We start from the raw sequence: 21,193 nt of genomic DNA, 5'->3' as shown, positions 1-21,193 counted from the left end.
GGAAGGGCTTTACCTCCGAGGCGCTTCACGGCTAAACAGAACCGACAGGAGCCCCAGGGCGTCCCCAGGGGCAGCGCAGCAGCCACCGGGGCATCAGTTCCCTGGGGAAGGAGCGATGGAACATCCCGAAACTATCCCTCCAGTCTGCACCCGGCTGCGCCTTCTCCAGCGCAAATGCACAGCAAAACCCCAGCACCGCACCTCACCGCAGACGCGTCCCTCTCGAGGGAAGGGAACACCGGCAGGTAAGCAGGTCCTGCTGTTTCTCAAGCCACGGGAAGAGAGGAGGGAGTTGTGGAGGTAGGAGAGCCCGGTAACGGCTGGGGAAGGCATTTTAGCCCTGCAAAACTGAAGGAAGGTAAGGGCAGAAAAAGCACACTGTAAAATGAGATGGGGGCCTTCTCACTGCATCCCACTGCCCCACTCCGTGTAGGAAAAAGCCGTGGGTGACAAGCAGTGAAGGGCAGAGCACATCACAGAAATATAGGGTTATTTTTCCCCCCGTTTATTAATTACTGTAGGCATCCCAAGCGTCCCAGCAGGCCCCCGGCGCGCTGAAGCCATGGCAATGTGTCACCCTCCTGGCTCCCACGGGACTCAGGCTGCACGTGACCAGCCTGGGGCGAGTTAATACCTAAACGTCCCAGAGAAGTCCCAGGGAAGAAAGCTCTCGCCTGAAGGACTCAGTACTCAGTTTTCCAAACAAAAGCCATCCCTTCAGTGCCAAGAAACCGGCTCCTCCAAGGAGACCGCATCCTTCTGTCCCATGGGGACCAGCTCAGACCCTCGGTACCAGTCTCCTGCGATGCCCAGCCTGGCTGGTGAGCAGAACAGACCCAGAGTCGCCATCCCCAGCCTCTCCACCGCTTAGAAGTTGCTATTTCTCCTGCAAATCTGCATTGCTACTTATTTTCCTCCTAACAATGCTATTTAGCTCAACAGGGCAGGACAAGCCCCCCTTCCTGAGCCTCACCGCGCTTCTGACCATGCAACCAGACCAAGAGAACCCCAACACAAACAAGGGCTTGTTCCACCACCCTCGCCCTCCTGGCCACTCGGGACATGCCTACGGCCAGGGGCTCAAACCTTTCCAGATCTCCATTAGGGGATCCCAAAAGGCAGGGAGGAGGCAGCGGAGGCGGCGAGGGACGAAGGAGGAGCTCCCAAGGCTGCAGCACAGCTGGAGATCAGCTGGATCCTTCCTCCCTCCTCGGCTCCAGGGAAAGAGCTGTTTCCTTCCTGGTCCCTAAAACAACACAGCAGCATGAGAGGAGCTGCCTGAGGACAAGGCAAGGGCTGTCAGTCTTGCAAACAGAGGAGCCAGTGTCAGGAAAAGCTCACGCAGGGGAGGCTGCGGAGGGACGGACCCCAAGGGGGGGGGATCTCCTTCAGGGGACCCGTGCACAGTCGGGTCTCCTCCCACCCCAGCGCCTGCACCAGCCAAGCCCCCGTTTCACCAGAGCTGCCTGCACCATGGCTTGCGTCTGGATTTATCCATCCATCAGACTCTAAAGCCTTCTGCAAGCCCATCTCAGCAGCTCCCCATTCATTCAGCTCCAGCCGCGTAAGTTCACCAGCTGTTATTTCCACGGCGTGCAAGCCCAAAGCCATTTGCTGCAGCAATACATTGCAGCGAGGGGGATGTAATAGGAACTAAATCCACTGCCCATTCACCTCCACCCAGGGAGAAGGACAACACTGACCGCATGGGGGAAATTCGGCTTTCCCCCGTTTAACGCCGGCTTTGATCCCTTCCTACCGATCAGGCCTCTTGTTACTGCAGCTCTGGGCTGTCCTGGTGGTTTATCTCCATGGACGAATCACACCAGACTGCCCAGGAGAAGCTGATAAGCAATAAACGATCAGGGTCTAAATATCGCAGGGCACAGTGACAATATCAAATATTACCACCCAGCAGAGGCAGCAGGACTGGACATGCAGAATCTCTTAAAAATTCAATGACAAAATCATACATCACATGATGTACTTCCTGGGAACGTAACCCACGGCATCAGGAGGCGGCAGAAAGCTACAGCCACACTTTTTTTTTTTTTTTTTTTTGTCTTTATAGATCACCATCTCCGCTATTGACACGCCACGATCAAAACTGCAGGCTCTGCCTTCCCTCCCGAAACAGTCCGTGCTCCAAACATAAGCACCTCCAAGATTAGAGAAGAAATCTTCCATCGTTCCATGCTCAGTGTTCCCAGCGATAACAGCCAGCTAAGCCTGGCTTCGGGCTGAGCGCACCGGAGAGCGCCTGCAAATATTTTGCTTCAAATACACTCAGACCCTCTTGCTCACTCCACCTTGAGCTCTTGACGTGTTTGCTGAATTCCATGCTCTCGCTTTTCGTTTCCGTCTTAAGGTTTCGTTCCCACACCCTAAACCTCTGGCCCCTCTGCTGTAGCATCTCCAGCCCCGGGAGCCACGTCCCTGGCTACACCACACCCTTCTCCGCATCTCCGTAAAGCCAGGGGAGAGCTATGGGGCCACGGCTCCCCACCGCGCAGAACCTGGAGTGAGGAAAACCGCTTCTCTGCAGTGGGATCTCCGTTAAAAAAAATCAGGATGAAAATTAGGCTCTTCAGTGCAGATAGCAGCAATTTCGCAGGAGAGATTGAGAAGATTTAAATATAGAGATTGCTCTCCCTAAGGATGCTGCTCGAGATATTTAAGAGCTCAGGTTTTACACGGCATGGATTTCCTTTGGCACCGATGCAGAACTCCCCACCCCGCTTCTCCAGGCAGCAATCCCTTCTTCAGGCTGTCGGGCAACGCCAGGTACCGTTGGCTAACGCACAGCCCATCGGTGACCACAGGGCTCAGGCAGGAGGGTAAACTGGGTGCAGGGGGGCTGGAGCCCACCTGGAGCTTTCCAGGTGTGACAGCACCTGGCCACAAACTGTCGTAACCCCAGCTCTTGCAGGTCCATGCAGTAGGAAAAAAAAGAGACCCACTCACTTCTTAATAAATTAACCCTGGGAGCGCAAGGCTGCTCTCTGAAAGCTCGGCTCTTGCTAAGACCAGACCAGAGCACACGCTGCATTCAAACCCAAGTTCTCAGAAGATCTTTGAGGAACACCTACCACCCTCCCCACTCTGCCAGGGGACCTTCAAGCAGAGCTTCCACCCACCGCAACATGCCAGCACCGTGACCGGTCCCAGACTGGGCCGCAGGTTGGCACCCAGCAGCCCGGCGAGAGACGGGCAAGCACCAAGCATGGCTAGACCTCACCGGCCTGATGCTGGAGGGAGCAGGGATGGGGACGGGCAGACAGTCCCCGGATAAACAGCTTTATCCCGAGATGCAACCCTGGCAGGCACCCATCGCACGCCTGAATATCTGTAGAGGGAGGCCAAGGGGTGGGAAATGATGTTAATTAAAGTTTTAATTACTGTAACCAAACGAGTAGTATAATTACTTTATTCTCACAGAGACTTCAAACTGATTAAGGACCACGTGCGCAGTCTTCGGGTTGATGTGGTTTTTAATTAAACGTGCCGTCAAAGACGGTGAGAGGGGGCGGGCAGGACGATGGCTCAGCCCTGCCTGGACCTCCCCCCCCCCGCCCCCAGCCCCCCGAGATCTCGTGTGAGGAGGGGGCCCTGGGCTGGCAGAGACACGGGTCAACAGCAGCAGCCAGTGCAAAAGGGCAAGGATGCTTTGGGAAGACCGAAGCCGGCGGGATGCACACAGGTGTCTCAAAGGAGAAGCTCCTCTCCCGTACATCGTCCCTCAGCTTCGCATTCCCCCAAAACATCTCCAAAACAACCCCGCATGGGCCCTGAAAATATTAATGAACTGGTGCTGCCAACTGGAGGGAATGATTAAAAAACAATTTTGCAAAGGTATCCTTTTCAAATAATAATAATAATACTAAAAGACAAAGCAGTAGAAATTAAATTCCCAGTCCCCTACCTCAAATAAATAGTATCAGAATTTGAAATGAGACATAATTACCCCAGCAAGGTTAAAGCCGCTAATGCACGCAGAATACGGAATCACCATCCATCATAATCATATCTCATATCGCAGCCATTATTTATAATTAGGAGGCACGGTTTAAAAAACACATAAAGACGCCCATGCAATGCAGTAATTCTTCTGTTATTGCTCCTGGAGGGCCAATCCTGCTCCGGTTTGTGGAGTCCGGGATCAGGCAAAAGTAATTCCCAAAAAAACCCCTAACAGTCATTCCCAAAAAGCTCCTCGCTGGGAAGGGAAACCCACCTCAGCCCACCTGCGAGCTGGCAGCAGTAGGACACAGCCGGGCTGCTCTGGGTCCCTCCCGGCCATTTCAAACCCAAGCGGGGCTCAACAAGGCATCCAGGTAGTTCTTCTCCCTTAACGATATTGAATTTATATTTTTTTTCCCCAAAACGCCAGTGCAGGAAGAGTGGAGCTGAGCAGACACCAGAGCCACAACCCGGCTCAGCGAGGCAGTGGCACGCAGGCCACGGCCGGCCTGGTGGGCTTTCTCCTCTGCTGGGTGGGTTTTTTTACACCTATTTTTAAAACCACGGAACGAGTTATAGCAAGAGCTGGGGAAACAAAAAGCTAACCCCGGCGCTGCCGAAAGCTGCCCTCTTTTGAAGCACGGGCTTTGCAGGCTGCCCTCGTGTCCCAGTGAAATATTAACAAGCTCCCGGCGAAGCAGGAGGAAATCACGCTTAATATATTCTGGGGAAGTCCGCAGACGGCAGCGCCTACACGGCACAGCCCCGCTCCTGAGGGACCCACCTCCAAATCCCTTCTCCTCCCAGCAACGAGGAGCAGCGAGGCTCCACGGGGGACGCAGTAGCTCCATGGCACACGCAAGCGATGAAGCCAGCTTGCACAGAAAAACACAAACACCGACCAGGACGTGGCTTTGAACCCTTCGGTGGTGAGTTAGAAAGCGACGACGGTTGGAGGTGGTGTCCCGGGGACACACTGCCATGATGGCTGAGGCTATGATGAAAGCTCAGGGGTGAGATCGCAGAAAGGACAGACACAGGAGTGTGTGAATCTACGCTACGGTGTTTTCGGAGATGGAAATCAAGCCGGGATGAGGAGAGGGGAAGGCCGAGCCATGGCCAGAGACGCACAAGTCCCAAGCAGAACAAGCTCCCCATCTTGCTCAGCCCCGCGAGCGGCCAAAGGGAAACAGCCAAAGCCGGCTCACCCCGCCGGTCTCATGACTGTTACTCACCAGCAGAGCTGGGCTTCCTCAGAAGTTTCCCTAAGTTGGAAAACCAGAAAAAATATGAACAAGAAAAAGAAAAACCACCCCCTGCCCCCAACAAAAAGCCAGCTTGCAGATGCGCGTACAAACACCGCTCTCCAAAAACGAGGAAGCACGTTTCTAATGAAGGTTGCGGCAAACACAACGAAACACCAGCCGAAGATCCAGCCAGGATGCCCTTGCCGGAGGTGCCATGCTCCTGCGGCACGGAAGAGCTCTCTGACACCTGGGCTCCATCTGCTGCCAGCACGAAAGGGGGGGGATGAGCCTTTTTGGGGTTCAGGCACTGTGCCCAGCCGGCTGCCAGCTCCCCAGGGCAGGCTGTCTTCTCCACCACTACCACACTGGGGGTGTCAGACATCATAAACGATGGCTCTGACCCCGAGGGTGGCAAGCAGGGTACACGGGGCATCTCTCGGGCTTGCCCCGAGCATTTTCCGGCTCTTCCTCCGTTTCAGCCAGCCAGCACTCCACCCAACACACCAAGCATCAGCCTTGCAGGATCAGACAAGCTGGCGGAAGACCACCTCGGGGTGCAGGAGAGGGGATGCTCCCCATGGGGCAAAGCCAAAGGGGACGGGGTCATCCCCCCATGGCCAGTGCCTCCCCAGGCCCTGAAACAGCCATCGGCGCAGCTCCGGGCTCCGGCTGATGTCCTTCAGCCATCCCCAGCCCCGACGGCACACGCCAGAAGGACTCTTAACATCGGTGGCAGCAAGTTTACCGCAAGAAAAAGGAGGAGAGAGAGGAGGCGGCGCTTTGCAGGATCAGGCAGAGGATCACTATTTGCCCTTCCAAGTGCTGAAAACTAATCCCCCCCCTTCCCCCTTTTTATCCCATTGAAAACTTGACAGAACCTCCTAGCGCTTTGCAGTTGAAATTGGCAGGTCTTAAATTAATTGACTGCAATTTTACACAACAACATGTTTAGCTGCGAGCTGGCCCGCGGCCCGCTTGGCTCGCCACCGCTCCCCAGACACTTTTCAAGCAACCTCCAAAACTTCATAACACATCGAAGGCGAGGGGAGCAGGCTGCCAACGTGACCCGCTCCCTGCCAAAAACCAGCCCTGCCTCCCCGCACCCCTGCCCCGACCCTGCTCCAGCTCCTCCGGTGTTTTCCCCCGCTCTCATTAACGGTTTGTTAAATTATTCTCATCGTCTCTGAGGATTTTTGCTCCTCCAAACGGCGAGGAGCACGGGGCGGGCTGGGTTACGGGCCCGCTGCTTTGCCATGGAAACGGCAGCAATGGGACCAATGCACGCAACAGGGGCGAGTAAAGTCAGGGTGTTTTGTTTTGTTTTTTTTTTATTTCCATCCATCCTGACGCATTCCTGCTCTCCTTCCACTTAATACCCCGCAAGACGAAGCCCAAAGCAAAAGATGACAGCGCAGTGGCAGGTCTGCCCTGTCCCCATCTGGGTCTGGGCGCTTGGGGTAATACAGAAAACACAACCCCAGCGCCCAGGAACGACACGGCCCGGCCCAACCTACCCAAAAAAACCTCTTCTTAGGAGAGGGTCGGAGCTGGCACTGCGGAGCCTGCCCGCGGGGCTGGTCCCTGCTCCAGGTCCCCGAGCTCCCGCGAGATGCTGGGGCCAAGCGCGAGCCCCAGCGATGAGTCAGCCCCAGCTCCCAGACCTAATCTCATCCCGTTCCCGATGCCGGGCAGCTTTCCAGGGCATGTCCGCAACATGAAAGGCGCGCTCTCGCCGCGCTGCCGGGTCGAAAACCGGAGGAGGAGGAGGAGAGGGGAGGATTGCTTCGGCTCTGCCTAGGACTTGGGTCGAGCAGCTGATGCTCTGCGAAAGCCAAACTGGGGGTGGGTTGTTTGTGTGATTTCATTGCTTGAGCAAACAGAAACATCCTGTATGTGATTAAGAGCCTTTATGAAAAACACCCCGGCGCTGAGCCCCGCAGCTTGGGGCCGAAGGTACGGCTGCGGCTGGAAGGCAGCGCGCAGCAGGGCTCGGCCGCGCTGGGCTGAGCGGAGCTCCCAGGCGGATTCACGCAGCCACAGCATCCCAAGGATGTTTCAGAGCATGCCGGGCAGACAGACATCCCCCCCCCCCCGCACCTTGGAAATCACCTCCCCTGTATAATGCCACTTTTTTCATGCCAACCTCCCCAAGCCCTCGCTTGCTCTAGGGAGCGAGAGGCACAGCAGGGTTACCAGCAGCCCAGAGGATGGCTGCACCGGGAGAGGCAGCCGAGGCGCTAACATCACTCCGAAGCATGAATTCTTTCCTTTGTCACCTTCTGCCCCCCGGATATCAAAGTACTCCACGCACCCCTACAGCTTGCTCCTCCTTTTGGCTGCGGGCACGGCCACCCGCAGATGGCACGGAGGAGAAACGGACGGTGCAGGCAGGAGGAGCGACCCGACCACCACCATCTAACACCCCCAAAACAGGGAGGACTCCTGCTCCTGCCAAAAACCAGGACTTGCCTGGACTTGTGCGGCCATCACCTCCCCAGCCCCTGCCCTCTGCTCCGGCAGAGCCGCCTCTGGGGAGCAGCGCCAGGAAAACACATGGTTTTGTTTAAGGAGCACAGGCTGAGGGTGGGGGGGGGGTGGTGGAAGCCCTTAAATGTTACACACACAAAAAAAAAGAAAACTGAAGTTTTGAAGTTGTTTCTCTTTAGCAAGGTTCAAATAGGGCAAGTTTTTTGTTTTTGCTGGGAGGCTTTTTAAAAAAAAAAAAAAAAAAAAAGTATTTCATCCATACCATCCTTGAAACATTCTTGACATTTATTACCATAAACTTTTCCTCCAATTAATTGCTCCTACACAACTATCATTTTCCTGATGAAAAACACCACCAGAAACTCACAAGCCCTTAAAAAAAACCGCTCGCTCTCTCTTGTTTGTCCCTGCTCATGAGCATAACCAGAGCTCGGGAGGTTAGGGGGGTCAGAAACAAGAGTTTTGACTCAACAGCTTTGGCCGGCGAGAGCTGCCACCCGCGGCAGGGACACCGAGGGCGATCTAGCTCACTGGACGCTTGCAAAAATACCAGGCTCTACAGGTACGCGGTACCACCTCCGGCGCTGACTCAGAAATGCACGATGGGCCAAGTCTCGGCTGAAAAATCACGTTCTCGAGGATTTGGGCTGGGTTTATAGCCGAGGCTTTCAGAGGGAGGCGGTGGGGATGCTCATGGAGGGGGGTGGGAAATGAAGCCGAGCAGAGGTGAGCGGAGATGCCTCCATCCCAGGAGAGAGGCATCGACAGCCACCTGGGCGGATATGGTGTCAGGGAGGACCGGAGCTGTTTGCGCGCTCTTTAATTGCTTCCATTTCCATAATGAAGCCCAGGTCTCGTTTCGGCAGCACCGGGCGAGCAGGCACCAGGTGGAAAGGCAGCCCCGGTTTGAAAGGACGAGGCTGCAGAGGGGAATGCAAGCTGTGATGCTGAACTCCATGAAGGGGGCACAGAAGAAGCTCCCCCACCTCTCCTTAAGCCAGTGGGACGGGGTTGCTCTCCACCTCTGGGATCAGCGGCTAAAGAGGGGACACGCTGGAGGCACCCCAAAGCAGGATGCACCCCCCGGGGACCACGGGCGGTAGGTGCCACCACAGCTGCGCCAGCCCCCATGCAGCCTCCGCCAGAAACCCTGGCGCTGCCACACAACCGAGGTACCGCAATTTAACGAGCCCTCCTGCAGACGAGCGGCGGTACCACATCGTCACGCGGCGTGCCCTCCGTCACTGAGATGAACCACACTTTGAAGCTCGACCAAGCACATTGTCACCTCCCTACTCCCTCGTCCTCCATCCCCACGCCAAAGGTAGCAATTTTTGCCCTCTTTTAAAACAAGAAGCCACCCGAGGGAGCAGCCAAAGCTCACACATCCCACATCGAAGCTGACTCGTCCCCCCGGGAGGAGAGCCCAAGCATCTCATTCCCAGGTTATTTGCTCCAGCCGCGGGCTCGCACTTTCCCACCAGCAGATTCCGGGGGGGGAAGGAGAGGCAGGAAGGAAACCCCCAGCTGAGACACGGAGTGTTTATCTCACCTGCTAGAAGAGAAACACATCTTTAATTTTAAACGTTGAGCGTAAAAACAGATCCCTCGAGGCTCATAAACATACCAGACAGAGCGGGAGAGTAACACGGCGAAACCCTGGGGAAATAAACAGAGAATTCAATTTGGGAAGTTTCCATCCCTCGTGCGGGGCGGGAATCAGCTGGCACGGGCCACGCAGGCGAGGCGCAGTTTTTTGGATTTTGAGGCCTTTTTAAAGGACTTTGCTCATTTATCACAAAAAACCATCACGTGCATCACCCACACCCCCTCCCCGGGAAACCAAGCGTGGCGGCGGCGAGTCCAATCCCATCCATCATCTCCATGCAGGGGGGCAGAGGCTGCCCCAGTCCCTCTGCCACGAAAGCTGCTGGTCCAGAGCACATGGTGGGAGCCCACTGTCTGCACCCCCCGGCCCTCCAGCCGTGCCCGTCGCCCCCAAGGTCCCTCATCCCGACCTCCACTGCCGGGGATGCCGAGCCTTTCTGCGTGGCTGCCGGCATACCAGCCTCGTTAAAACACCCACTTTCCATAGCTAATTACAGACGCAGTCACGCTGGCCAAGACACAGGCCTATTTTTGGAAGCTTTTAAAGAAAAATAAATACATATAGATATATATATATACACACGCACGCACATCAAAACTGCATCATATTTTTCTTCCGCTAATACTTTCAGTTGCGTTTTCGCTCAACAGCTACCAGTTAATTTTTGACCACCGTCAATGGAAAGCAAAAAGCCAGGGAACAGCCAGGCACTTGACCCAGCCTCCGAGACCAGCAGACCTGATGCCTTCACAGCTTCCAGGACTGCAAACTCCTCTACAGACCTGAAGCTCGTCCACGAGCACCCCTGCTGAGCCCCAAATCCCCCCTCGGAAGGATTTTTGCCGCATCTTTCAGTGAAAATTTAGTTTTAAGTCCTGGCTGGGGAAGAGCATCACCAGTGATATGAGTTTGGTGGAGCTCAGGTTTTGGTAGGGGATGCTGTTGGGAGGATTGGGAGGACGCAAGAGGGCTGGGGAGGACTTCTGCAGGTGAGGAAAGTCCTGATGGAGACACATGGATGCCACTTCCTCCTCTGGTCCCGTTTCCTACCCCGAAGGAGGCAGCATCCATGTGTCTCCAGCTCCCTCTTCCCCAGGATTCACCAGAGAACAGCTACAGTGAAATCATCCACATGTATATTTAATATCATCCCTTCACCCCAGTTCCCACCCCACGCAGCTCCAGGGGTCTGTCACATCCAGCAAGGACAACGAGTTGTCCCCGAAAAAGCAAGGAAGCCCCTTACCTGAGCATCCACCCAGCCCAGAGAGCATCATTACCAGCGTTAAGCCTCCAGCTACGGCAGCACCAGGTTTCTTCTGCGGATGCCGGCACATAATTAAGATCTACGGGGCTCCATCAATCACCGAGGGGAAAGAAACAGGAGGGGAACCTCTCGTGGGACACGGCAGAAGCCTACGCGTTACTGGTGCCAGGGTGCCTGAGGGATGCTGGTGGGGTGGCACAAATCCAAGCCACCCCTGGAGGAAGCAGCCGGGCTCTCCGCCCTTCAAACTGCCTCTTCTCCCCCGCTTTGCGAACCGTAACCCCCCTAAAGACAAGCCTGTGCTCTCCCAGTGCAGCATCGCTCCTAACTCTTCCTAGAAAGGGAAGAACCCCAGTTAACAGCCCCGTGGACACCGCAACCCAGGGTGGCCCTGGAGGCAACTGTTGTTGGGAAGAGCCGGCGTGTGGGAGATGGGGTGCTCCAGCATCTGAGGCTTCCATCTGGCACCCTAAAGCAGGGGCTGGGGGAGGAGAATATCTTTACACGGGTCTCCTCACCCCCGAGGAGAAGCCCTCCAGGGCAGATCCGGCACAAGGAAATGGCTTCTCTCCCACCTCTGCACTCTGCCTGCCCTTGCCAAGCACCATCCCCCGGACTGGCAAGGACAAGAGGTCTCCAGGATCAGCAGCAGGACGGCCAGGAGCCCTTTGCCTGGACGCATCCATTGCCAAACCCTCCTCTGGTGCCCAGCCCTGGGGGGCAATTCGCTGGCCCTGCCCTCAGCAAAAGGCCCTGGGGTGAAGGGACCTTCCCAGGGCTCCAGGCAAAGGGACAAAAGGACCAGAGAAGGCAGAGCCTTTGGAGAACAAGCCCCCTCCTGCCCCAAAACACCCTCATTAACCCTTCCCCTCCCAGCCAAACCACGGAGCTTGGACCCACCAGCTCTCAGCCCGCACCGCAGCGGGATCGGGGAGCAGGACGCGAAAACTGCACCCCAAGAGCACGCACAGCCTGGGGAGCAGCAGGACAACCTCCCCTTTCCCCCAGAGCATCAGCCTTTCCCCGGCTCATCCCCAAAGAGGATGATCCTGGCGGGATGGAGCGGCATCCCCGCTACCCCGGAGCCGCGCACAGCCACGCTAGCGCACAAATTGCTTCATTAAATTTCATCGCATTAAGCCAGTTTCATGAATTGTCCCCGGACTATTGTTTGCCTGAAAATTAAATTAAGGCAACATTTGTTGTTTCAACGAGTCTGTCAGTTAGGGACGGGGCCAGAGGAGGGGGACAAAGGCACAGGCAGGTGATGCCATTTCGGCAGCAGGACTACTCCAGGTGGGCAGTTCCAGTGAAGGTGGGAAAGGCAGCCACATCTTCCTTCACGGGGGAGGGAGAAGAGAAGGATGAAGCTAACATGCTGTTTCAAACCCAAGCCAACTGTGCCAGATACAGAGAGGAGAGCCAAGCTGCCCGGGAAGGGAAAGCATCACTGTTTTGGAGCAGATAAAGGCTCCGATCCGGTCCCAGCAGCCACTCGCCGGCACGGCAGAGCATCATCCCACACTCCTCCGGGAAGCACAGACCCTGGCTACGTCCGCACGAGGAGCTCGGCACGGCAGTCCGGAGCTTTTTGATCTTTCCAGATTACAAAGCTTTGCCACGTACAGGAACGCTCTGAAAAATTTCTCATTTATTCTTCCTTTTCCCTTGAGCAGCTCCTCTCTGCAGTATCAGAAACAAAGGTGACAACCTTTCGCTTTGTAAAGAAAACCGTTGAACGAAGCGGACTATAAATAGCACCCAAAACTGACCTGCATCCCCAGCCGAGGGGAAGGAAATGAAGACGAGCGAACGAACAGCTTCAAGGTCAGAGAGACAGGGTTGTTTTTTTTTTTCCTTTGTTCAAGGTCTGGTAATTTTTATCCACACAGGAGAGCAATCCAAAATACATCATTAGGGTCGTAGCTAATAAAAACCACGCGGGCTTTTTTCAGCCCGGCGTCGTTTTCTTTGCCCGTATGGGGATTACGGCGGGAAGCTGCTTTCCCCAGCACGGGCTCTGCATCCCCTGCATCCCCCCACCGAGCTCCCCAGCCATGCCAGATCTGTCCGGGCACAGAGAGACCGACCGATGCTGCCCTCAAGAGCACAAAGCATGGCAAAATCCGAGCGCCATCAGATTACCCTGCCTTTCTCTGCCAGACCGTAGGGATGCTCCCCACCACCTCAGCCCGTCCTCGGTCTGCAGAGAACCAGCTTGTCACACGGCGCTGGCTCTCTTCCTTCTCTCCAGCTGCTAAATGGCATTAAAAGAACTAAGCATCCATTAAATAAAACTTTCCCACTATTTGCTTCCCATGTAGACAATTGCTCTCGCTGCCACAGGGAGGTTTTGTGCCGGCGGCTGGTACATGGGCGCACAAAGAGCGGGGAGGTGCCAGGGTCGGCTCTGGTACAGCACGGGCCACCCAGGGAAAGCACCCGGGGGCCTCGAAATCCAGTGCCAAACCCCAAACGACAGCACTCCCGCCGCTCGTCACGTCCCCCGCTGCATCACCCTGCAGCCCCACTCTCCCCACTCCAGTCTCGACCCAATTGCAATGCTAAGGAAAGGGAGAGGGGGGGTTATGGGGAAATTTCCCAGCTTGGAAGCAGCTGGGGAGGGTTCAGGAAGGTTTATTCAGCGCAAAGCCCTTTGACACCACTCCTCTGATCAGTCAGAGGTGAGATGCGGGAAACTCAAGGACCCACCAAAGGGCAGGAGAGTAAGAACATGGGGCTGGCGTGCCGCAGCCGGAGATATTTTGAGCCCTGGTGGGGGTAGGAGAGATAAAAGAGAAAGGTAACGTGAAGGAAAAAAGTAAGAAAGGGAACAGAAAGTGGAGGTGGTACCTGCAGTCCATCACATGGACTCGGGGATGCTCCTGCCCCTGCCTGAGACGCTCTGCCCCAGCTCTGCCCACCAGCCTGCTCCAACTCACCCTCGGCCACGCGGCTGCGTCCAGCCCAGGGACTAAAGCGAGAACCCACCAAGCTCATTTCATCGTGAAGCGCCATCGTGCAAAATGCTAAGCATTATCCTTATTGTGGTGGCCCAAGCCAGGATTAGCCCACCCACATCCCCCAAGGCTGGGAGACCCCTCTCCTTACCCGGGCGGCACGTCTAAACCCCAGTGATGTGGCTCCAGCTCTGCCGCCCATTGATGAGCAGAGCTCCCGGGTACCTGCTCATCCCCGAGGCATGGCAGGATTACCGGCGCTGCCCTGATCCCCACGTTTGTTTGACTTGTACCGCGCAGGCTAAGCATGACCCAGGCAAGATGCAGGCCGAGAGCTCCGGTCCTGCCCGACATTAACGGCAGCACACCCCGTGCGCTTCTCGGGTACCAGACACGACGGGGTTGAACTCCTGTCCCCTACCCCACTGCCCAACAACAGGAGAAACAGGGGCACGGTCCCAGGGGTCTGCGCCCTTACGAACACCCGGCACCCGCCCTGGCTCCTCCACCTCCGCATTTCACACCATGATGCCGATCCTGCGGGGCACCTTGCTGTCACCTTCCCCGTCAGTACCAGCCTGCCATTAGCATCCCTTCTCCTGCTCCATTTCAGAAAAGCCCATAATTAACGAGGGCAGGGGACAGCGGAGGGCAAACAGCAGCTCTTCCGAACGGCCTGGGGCTGAGCGCCGTCCCTGTCTGGACCTGCAGCAGAGACAAATGACCCCCGCGTGTATCAAAGCCTCAGAGATGGATGACGGGCTGGAGCAGCCACCAAGGGGCGGCGAGAGTCACGTCCTGCGTCCCCAAGTGCCATATCACACCTCCACCTCGCTCTTGATTTATGATGGATTTTCCTCCCAGTCTGGGGAGGGGGACTCGGGGGGGGCGGGGGCTCAGCCCACGGGACTGGGGACGGCTGACCTTCCCCGCTGTCACATCTCTACGTGAGGCTGTGCTGGGACATGCGGGGAGCTGAACAACACGAAAACCAGCTTGGCCCCTTCTGAGCACACATCTTCCTTCCTCCAGCATCTTCCCTCCTCCAGCAGGCCATGGGCTCAGGGAAAATTCCTCCGGCACCATTAACCTGGGTTAATGGGGCTGCACAAAGGCGAAGCAGGACACCAGCAGGGCCCTTCCCACCCAGGCGCACCCGCAGCCCCTGTCCTCCCTCTTCTCCACTGCCTTCGGTGGGAGGCCACGGCCATTCTCCCACCTGAAAAGCCAAAATTAGTCAGTGTTCAAGCCTGTGAATAGGCACAATGGCTCCAACAGGAGGAACCCAACAGAGCTGGGGCCTCCCAGCTCATTTCCATCTCAATGGGGTGGCTTTTCACCCTGCCCTGTCCCCATGAGGCCACTGCAGAGGTCCCCAGCAAGAGGCGAAGTCCAAAGCAGGAGTCGTGCTCCCGCTCTTCCCAGCAGAATAGGGGTCACAGGCGGGGACGACAGCCCCCCATTCCGGGGCAGAGAGATACAGAGAGAACACTCAGCAGCTTCGTGCTTCACCAACCAAACCAACCCTGCCGGCCGGGAGGGAAAACCCAGTGAACACCCCCAGCGATGGGCAAGTCCACACACCCCTTTTCCTAACACAGTCCCCCAGAGCTTTAGAGGGACTCAGTGTCCCCACCAACAATCCCAAAGCATCGCTCTTCCGCCTCGCCCTCCCAGAGCTGCTGAGCCACGGCCACCACTGCCTCACACAGCCCCACAACAACTGGGGCAGGACCAGCGACCGCATGCAGGCACAAACCCGCAGGCTCTTGCTTTTTCCTTTCCCAGCCCTTTATCCACCCTATTTCCAGGGCGGCAGCCCCTGCCGGAGCACGTCATGGTCTGCAGGGACTGGCTGCGATGGGGATGCTGCTGGTACAGACCCAAGCACACCCCATGGGGCACCTCGAGCCGGCTCAGTGGGCTGCCAAGAGGTATTTTGCCCTCAAACCCCTTTTTCAGGACGATTACAGAAGCCAGCTTCGCACCTAGCAGCCCTTTTGAAGACGCAGGGTCTTCAGGATCTGCCTCCAACCCTGAGCCTCCACCGGCTTCTGCAAGGCGCCGCTCCCCAAAAGTCACCTTGGCCCGACACCGGCACATCCCGGCGGCGATGCTGCCGTACCCGTCAGCGGCTCCTCGGCAGCCGGAGCGGGCTGATGGATTGGGGTTAGGCGGCGCGTTGCCTGCGGGCACCCGGCGCCGGAGCCAGGGAGAGGCGAGACGTGCACCGTCAGCGCTTTCGGCAGGGAAGGTTGGAGCAGGGCTGGCTGCTGCCGCTGCTGCTGCCTCCGCGGCTGGCTGGGCGCCAGGCTCCCAGCCCTCGCTCACCTGCCGGCTTTGTGCGGAGAGCAGAGCAGATGGGGAAAAAGGAGGGGGGAAAAGAAAAAAAAAAAGAGGGTTATGGCTTGTGAGTCAAAAAGCCTGGGGGCACGAGGGGTGGAGGGAGCGGGGTTTGGAGGGAGGGAGCCCCCCGACACCTACTCTGCCTCCCCAAGGCTGTGTGAGCAACGCCGGAGCATCCCTCGGAGAGCCAGGGGCATGGAAATGCTCAGCCCTATCCATCCCGCATGAGGCAGGAGCCCCAGCCCCGGCGGCGTCCCCCTCCAGGAGTCACTCGAGGACGGAGCTGGCAGCTGCCTGCAGCCCCGGCCCCGCTGCCCCGGCCGGTCCCCGAGGCCAACGGTTCACGATGAATTTCTAATTGTTTCCTCCAACAATGAGACATCCTGTTCGGAGCCGGGCGGCTCAACAAAGCCCGACGCAGGGAGCGGGGCCCCTTCCTGCTGAGCAGGAGCGGGGTGATGCCGAGTACTCCCCACCATGAGCAAGGGGACGGGGACAGCTCTGCCACCCCCTCCCCGCCACCCCACACACTTAACACGCCAGCTCTCCAGCCACCACCTTGATTAAAACAGCTTAACGACTCCAGCGAGAGCTCTTGAGGGGGTGGGGAGCCGCCGAGAGGTATTTGATGGATTCACTTTGGCAACCGTCAGCTACCTTGTCATGCCAATAAAATTATTGCCATTGATTGGGGAGAGGCGTGGACGCATGCTCCGAGGAGCGGATCTCCCTCCCGGAGATGGGCGCAGGCGCCCACAGGGGCTGTGTCAACATGGGGAAGGGGCGAGGGGTCCACCAAGGGATGGGATGGGGATGGAGCAGGAGAGGGCAGAGGGCAGAGGCAGGAGGAACAAAAGGCCCTTGTGCCGGGCAGCCAGCTGGGGAGAGGCAGCAACACGGGCAGGAGAGGATTTCCAGGGGCTGCGCTGGGCTTGATGCTCAGGGACTCCTCAAGGGTCGCCGGCTGACACCGCCGAGGCCAGGGCAAGCTTTATGCCCTAAAACTCCCCCCCCCTGCCCCCTCCAAAAAAAAAATCCCACCGAGGTGCAGGCAGTAAGTAGGGTAGCCGGCAGCAGGGTCACGAGGGGGGCCGAGCCCTCCCAGAGCCGGATTTCACGCGCCGAGACACAAAGGGCCCCTTTTCAGCCCCAGCCGCTTACCCTGAGCACTAAGCCGAGGGCAACGTGAAAGGACCCGCGGGGACGGGACTGGCAGAGCGGGCAGGGAGCCCGACAGCTTCTCCTTCCAGCTCATATGGACCACGATCAGGTCATGCATCATATCCACGAGGCCGACACATGGGGGCTTTTGTGATGGGAAGAGAGCCGGCAGGCAATAGGGAAATTCCCAAAAAGCCCCCGGTCAGCAGCTCCCTGTCCCCACAGCACCTATTTTCAGGTCATACTGCCCAGACACATCAAGGGTTGTGAACACACTGAAGCATCCTTCTACAAAGCTTTAAGAGGATCCTAGTCCCAGGGGGTGCCTCCACGGGCTGCCAAATCTGGTTCCCCAAAGCACCCCCATCTCCCTGCCCTCAGGAGGGGGGCTGCAGGGGAGCCCCCGGACCCTCCCCAGGACAGGAGAGCAGCACTGCATCCCGTTGCGTAGGGATGGCGATGACCCACTTAGCGTGAAGAGTTTATTTATTGGTATTATTCTTATTATTAAAGTGGAGAAGCCGAAGAAGCCAGACGTGGGGCCAGTTCAGCTGTGCTTTCCGTGGGAGAGAATAAACAAGCCGCAGCAAGTGTGAGCCCGGGGGCGGGGGGAAGCAGATTCCTGACGGAGACAGGTCCTGATGTGTTGGTGCCCGAGGCCAGCCAGTTTCAGGACAGGGCAGGGAGCTGTGGGGATTACGGTGGCGACTGGGCAGTCAGATAATCCTCAAAAAAACCCCAGAGCTCGGCTGGCTGCAAGGGATGTGTAGTCCGACGCTATCCTGGCTGGGATGCCCTGGCTGCGCCGTCCCACGACCATGCCCGCCTTAGGGATCTCTGGTGCCTGGATCCCAGGTGGTGTTCGATGTCTCCCGGGGGGCTGTGGCAGGAGGGACAGCCCGCAGCCCCCTTGCGCCGCAGCAGCCAGGGGACGGCAGCGGGCAGGGAGCCATCGAGCTGCTTGGAAGAAGGAGTTCAGCTCATCCCCCCCCAAAAATAACCAGGCAGCACCCAAAACTGGGTCAACCCACAAGGGTCACACCGGAGCCCAGCGGAGCCCTAGGGCGGCGCCTTGTTTGCATAACGAGGAGCAGATGGTGAGCTAACGAGGTCTCTGGGCTGCACCTCCCAGGATGCCCCAGCTCCGAGGCGCCAGCCCAGCACGGTGCGGTTACTGGGAGGGGGCTGCACCATCAGCACACCCCCTCCAGCACCGCCCTTCTGCCCTCTCTCCGTACAACACTTCAAGCACACCCAAAATCGGGTCGTTGGTGGGCACAGGAGGTGACTACGGTTAAGAGGTGACTACGGGTCCAGCGTCAAACGCATGACTGAGCGCTCCCATTGCAGTTACACACGCGGCTTTCTGTCCACCCGAAAAATTGGAAAGACAACCTGGGAAAACGACAACCGCCCAATACAAAGATTGTCAAGCGAGGACGGGTGGTTTACAGGAAAAACCCAGGCATTAGGAAGCAAGCCACCCTTCCCTTGCGCAAATATCCCCTGGATATCCCCGCTGCAGCATGCTCATGGCTCACGTCCCCATGTCACTTCCCCATCTGCAGCACCCTCAGACCGCAGGGTGCACGGCCGGGTCCCCGACGCACCGGTTCGGGAAGTGGCTCCCTGCCAGCATGAGAAGTCATCCCTGCACTGCTCACCCGGCCAGCGGCAGGAATTCCCCAACCGTCCCAATCCCATGACTGCTGGCAGGGAAGAGAGCGAGCACGCGGGGCCCGAGGGCTTTCCAAGCCTGGCCTCTCCACAGAACTCGGGGCCAGCCAAAAGATAACCGCCTGCCTGGTAACCCAGCGGGGACCAGCCGAGAGCGGGCTGCCGCGGGCTTCGCTGCTGCGACCCGCTGAGCATCCTGTATCTCCACCCCTGCCACTGCCTCCCCATCCCAGCCACTGCCTCCCCATCCCAGCCCGCAGCCAGTTCTGCGCATCTGACATTGCTTGCGATATCCTTACGCGCGCACGCACATGCACACACCCCCCCGAAATTAGGGTCCCCCTGCAGCTGCGGCGGCAGCAGGTGCTGCCCAGCACCCCGGCCTCACGGCGGCAACTGTTGGCGGCAGGGCCGGGGAGAGGCTGCCGGGCAGACAGAGGCTCGCGTGGCTTTTTTTTTGGGGGTGGGGGGGGACGACAAAGGCAGGCTCTGTCTGCACGCAACAGCCTGGACAAATGCTGGGCATGGGAGCTGCCATCCAAGGAAAATCCAGACGCGGCAGTGACTCTGGCCTGACCTTACCCCGGCCCAGATGGCGAGATGGGTGCCCCCTCGGCAGAGCGGCCTCCATGACAGGGCTCCCGGGGATGGGGAGGGAAGCTCCCAGCTGTCGGCCCAGCCTTCCCTGCCCAAAGGAGATGCCGGGGGGTTCCAGCAAGGGCAGGGGCGAGGGGCAGGAGGGCAGAGACGCCACCAGGCTGCACCAAGCCTAACACAGGCGCTTGCCAAGGGGACGGGGGAAAACACGGATGGCTCGAAAGCAGAGGGACTGCAACCTCTGCCGGGGGATGCGCCCCTCCTGCACCCTCTGCCTGGGGGAGACGCCTTGGCCGTGCTCTGCTGTATACCCCAGGCATCCCCTGCCCTGGATGGGGACACGTCGGCACCACTCGGGGACAGGTCAGCAGCCCCCGTCTCACAATCCCCAGGTAGGGGGGAGGCTCTCCCTTCCCTCCAGCCCTGCCGGCAGACAGGCAGCAGGATCGGGTAGCTGCTGAGGCAGCGCTTTGCTGGGCCAGCAAGGCAGGGGCTGCTGCAGACAGGCTGGGCTGCCCACCCCAAGGTCACAGCAGGGGACGAGGCGGGGACCCAGCATCGCAGGGCTCGGCGCCCGCAAAGTGCTCCCCCATGGTCACCGGAGAGCTCTGCCACCCCAGTGCTCCAGGCAGGACGAGCCTATGAAACCCACCAGGAGTCCCGGCGCTGGGACAGGATTGAGACCCACCCCGTCAACCCCCGTGGAGCTCCTGCTCTGTGTCCTCGTGCCCTGCAGGGCCAGAGAGCCAGACCAGCACTTTGGGGCAACGAGTTTAGAAACCAGCAAAAAGAAAGCTGGGGAAAGCCCTGCCGAAGAGGACGATGCTCAAACCACAAGGAGGTTTGCCGAAGAGGACAATGCTTGTAGGATGCAGCCCGCACCCTGGCCAGGCAACCCCCCTTAGATCGCCACTTGCAAATGGCTCTGAAGGTGCAAGGACCAGAGAAAAACTGAAAAGAAGGAAGGAGAGGAAAAAACAAATCTGCCATGTAAAAACAAACTGCCAGCCTCTCTAGATAAATAAGGAACTAGAGGTGTAACACTGTCCCCATGGCTTTGTGAACCCTCCTCCCACACGCTCCTTTCTTCCCATCCCCATTTAAAACCTCCCATCTGGAGCCCAGCGGCAGGAGAAACCGCCAGCAACGTGACACCGGTCCCTCTGGATCCCTCATCGATCCGGAAGGGAGGACGAGCTGCCTCCGTCAGCTCCCCGCAGCCCTGCTCAGCCCTGGCGCCGCCATGCCCACCCCCACTGAGGACCACAGAAAGGCAAGCAGAGGATGTGGGGCTGGAAAGGACCACCAGCATCCTGCCCCCACCTCCACACATGCTGCCCGTGTCCCCCCTGCCCCTAAACATGCTGCTAACAGGCAGGGCTGCAGGCAGGTCAGGGGTCCAAGGGGAACACGGGCAGGGCTAGCGGAATATATGGAGACTATCGCCCACAACAGCACCCTGCTCCTGATTCCTGCCAGGGAAGCCACCATGCATCCTCCAAAGCACCCTGCCCAGCACAGATCAAGAGAAGCAGGAAAAATGCAGGGTGCTGTACCCAGGACGGGGCGCTGGAGCACCTCACAAGTCACAGAGCAACAGGCCGGACCCCCTGGCCAAGCCCTGGTCCTCCTGCCCCTGGCAGGGACCATACCAGGACCTTTCCTAGCTAAGGATGCAGTTAATGCAAGCTGTGTTTATACAGGGCATGTACAGCTGTAATTATAGGCACGATGTTATGATAACAGGAAATCCGTGCCCTGTGGAGATGCAGGCAGAGAAAGGCATGCACGGAGCTATTTGCTAATTGCCACCAACAAGCAGCCTTTTGTGCGATGGCGGGGTACGGGAAGAGAAGCCTCCCCCACGCCGGGCTGGAGCCAC

General features: G+C 58.0%; 1 protein-coding gene across 1 annotated transcript in view; it reads right to left on the bottom strand.

Moving 5' to 3' along the window:
• The window catches only part of PLXNA1 (plexin A1), a 120,856-nt gene that overhangs the window by 76,720 nt on the left and 22,943 nt on the right, over positions 1-21,193 (bottom strand). The gene's annotated exons all lie outside the window — the stretch shown is intronic.

This window comes from Larus michahellis, chromosome 10, assembly GCF_964199755.1.
Source record: "Larus michahellis chromosome 10, bLarMic1.1, whole genome shotgun sequence".
NCBI lineage: Eukaryota > Metazoa > Chordata > Aves > Charadriiformes > Laridae > Larus > Larus michahellis.
The sequence above is the reverse complement of the archived record's forward strand: the minus strand, read 5'-3'. Positions and strand labels throughout refer to the sequence as shown.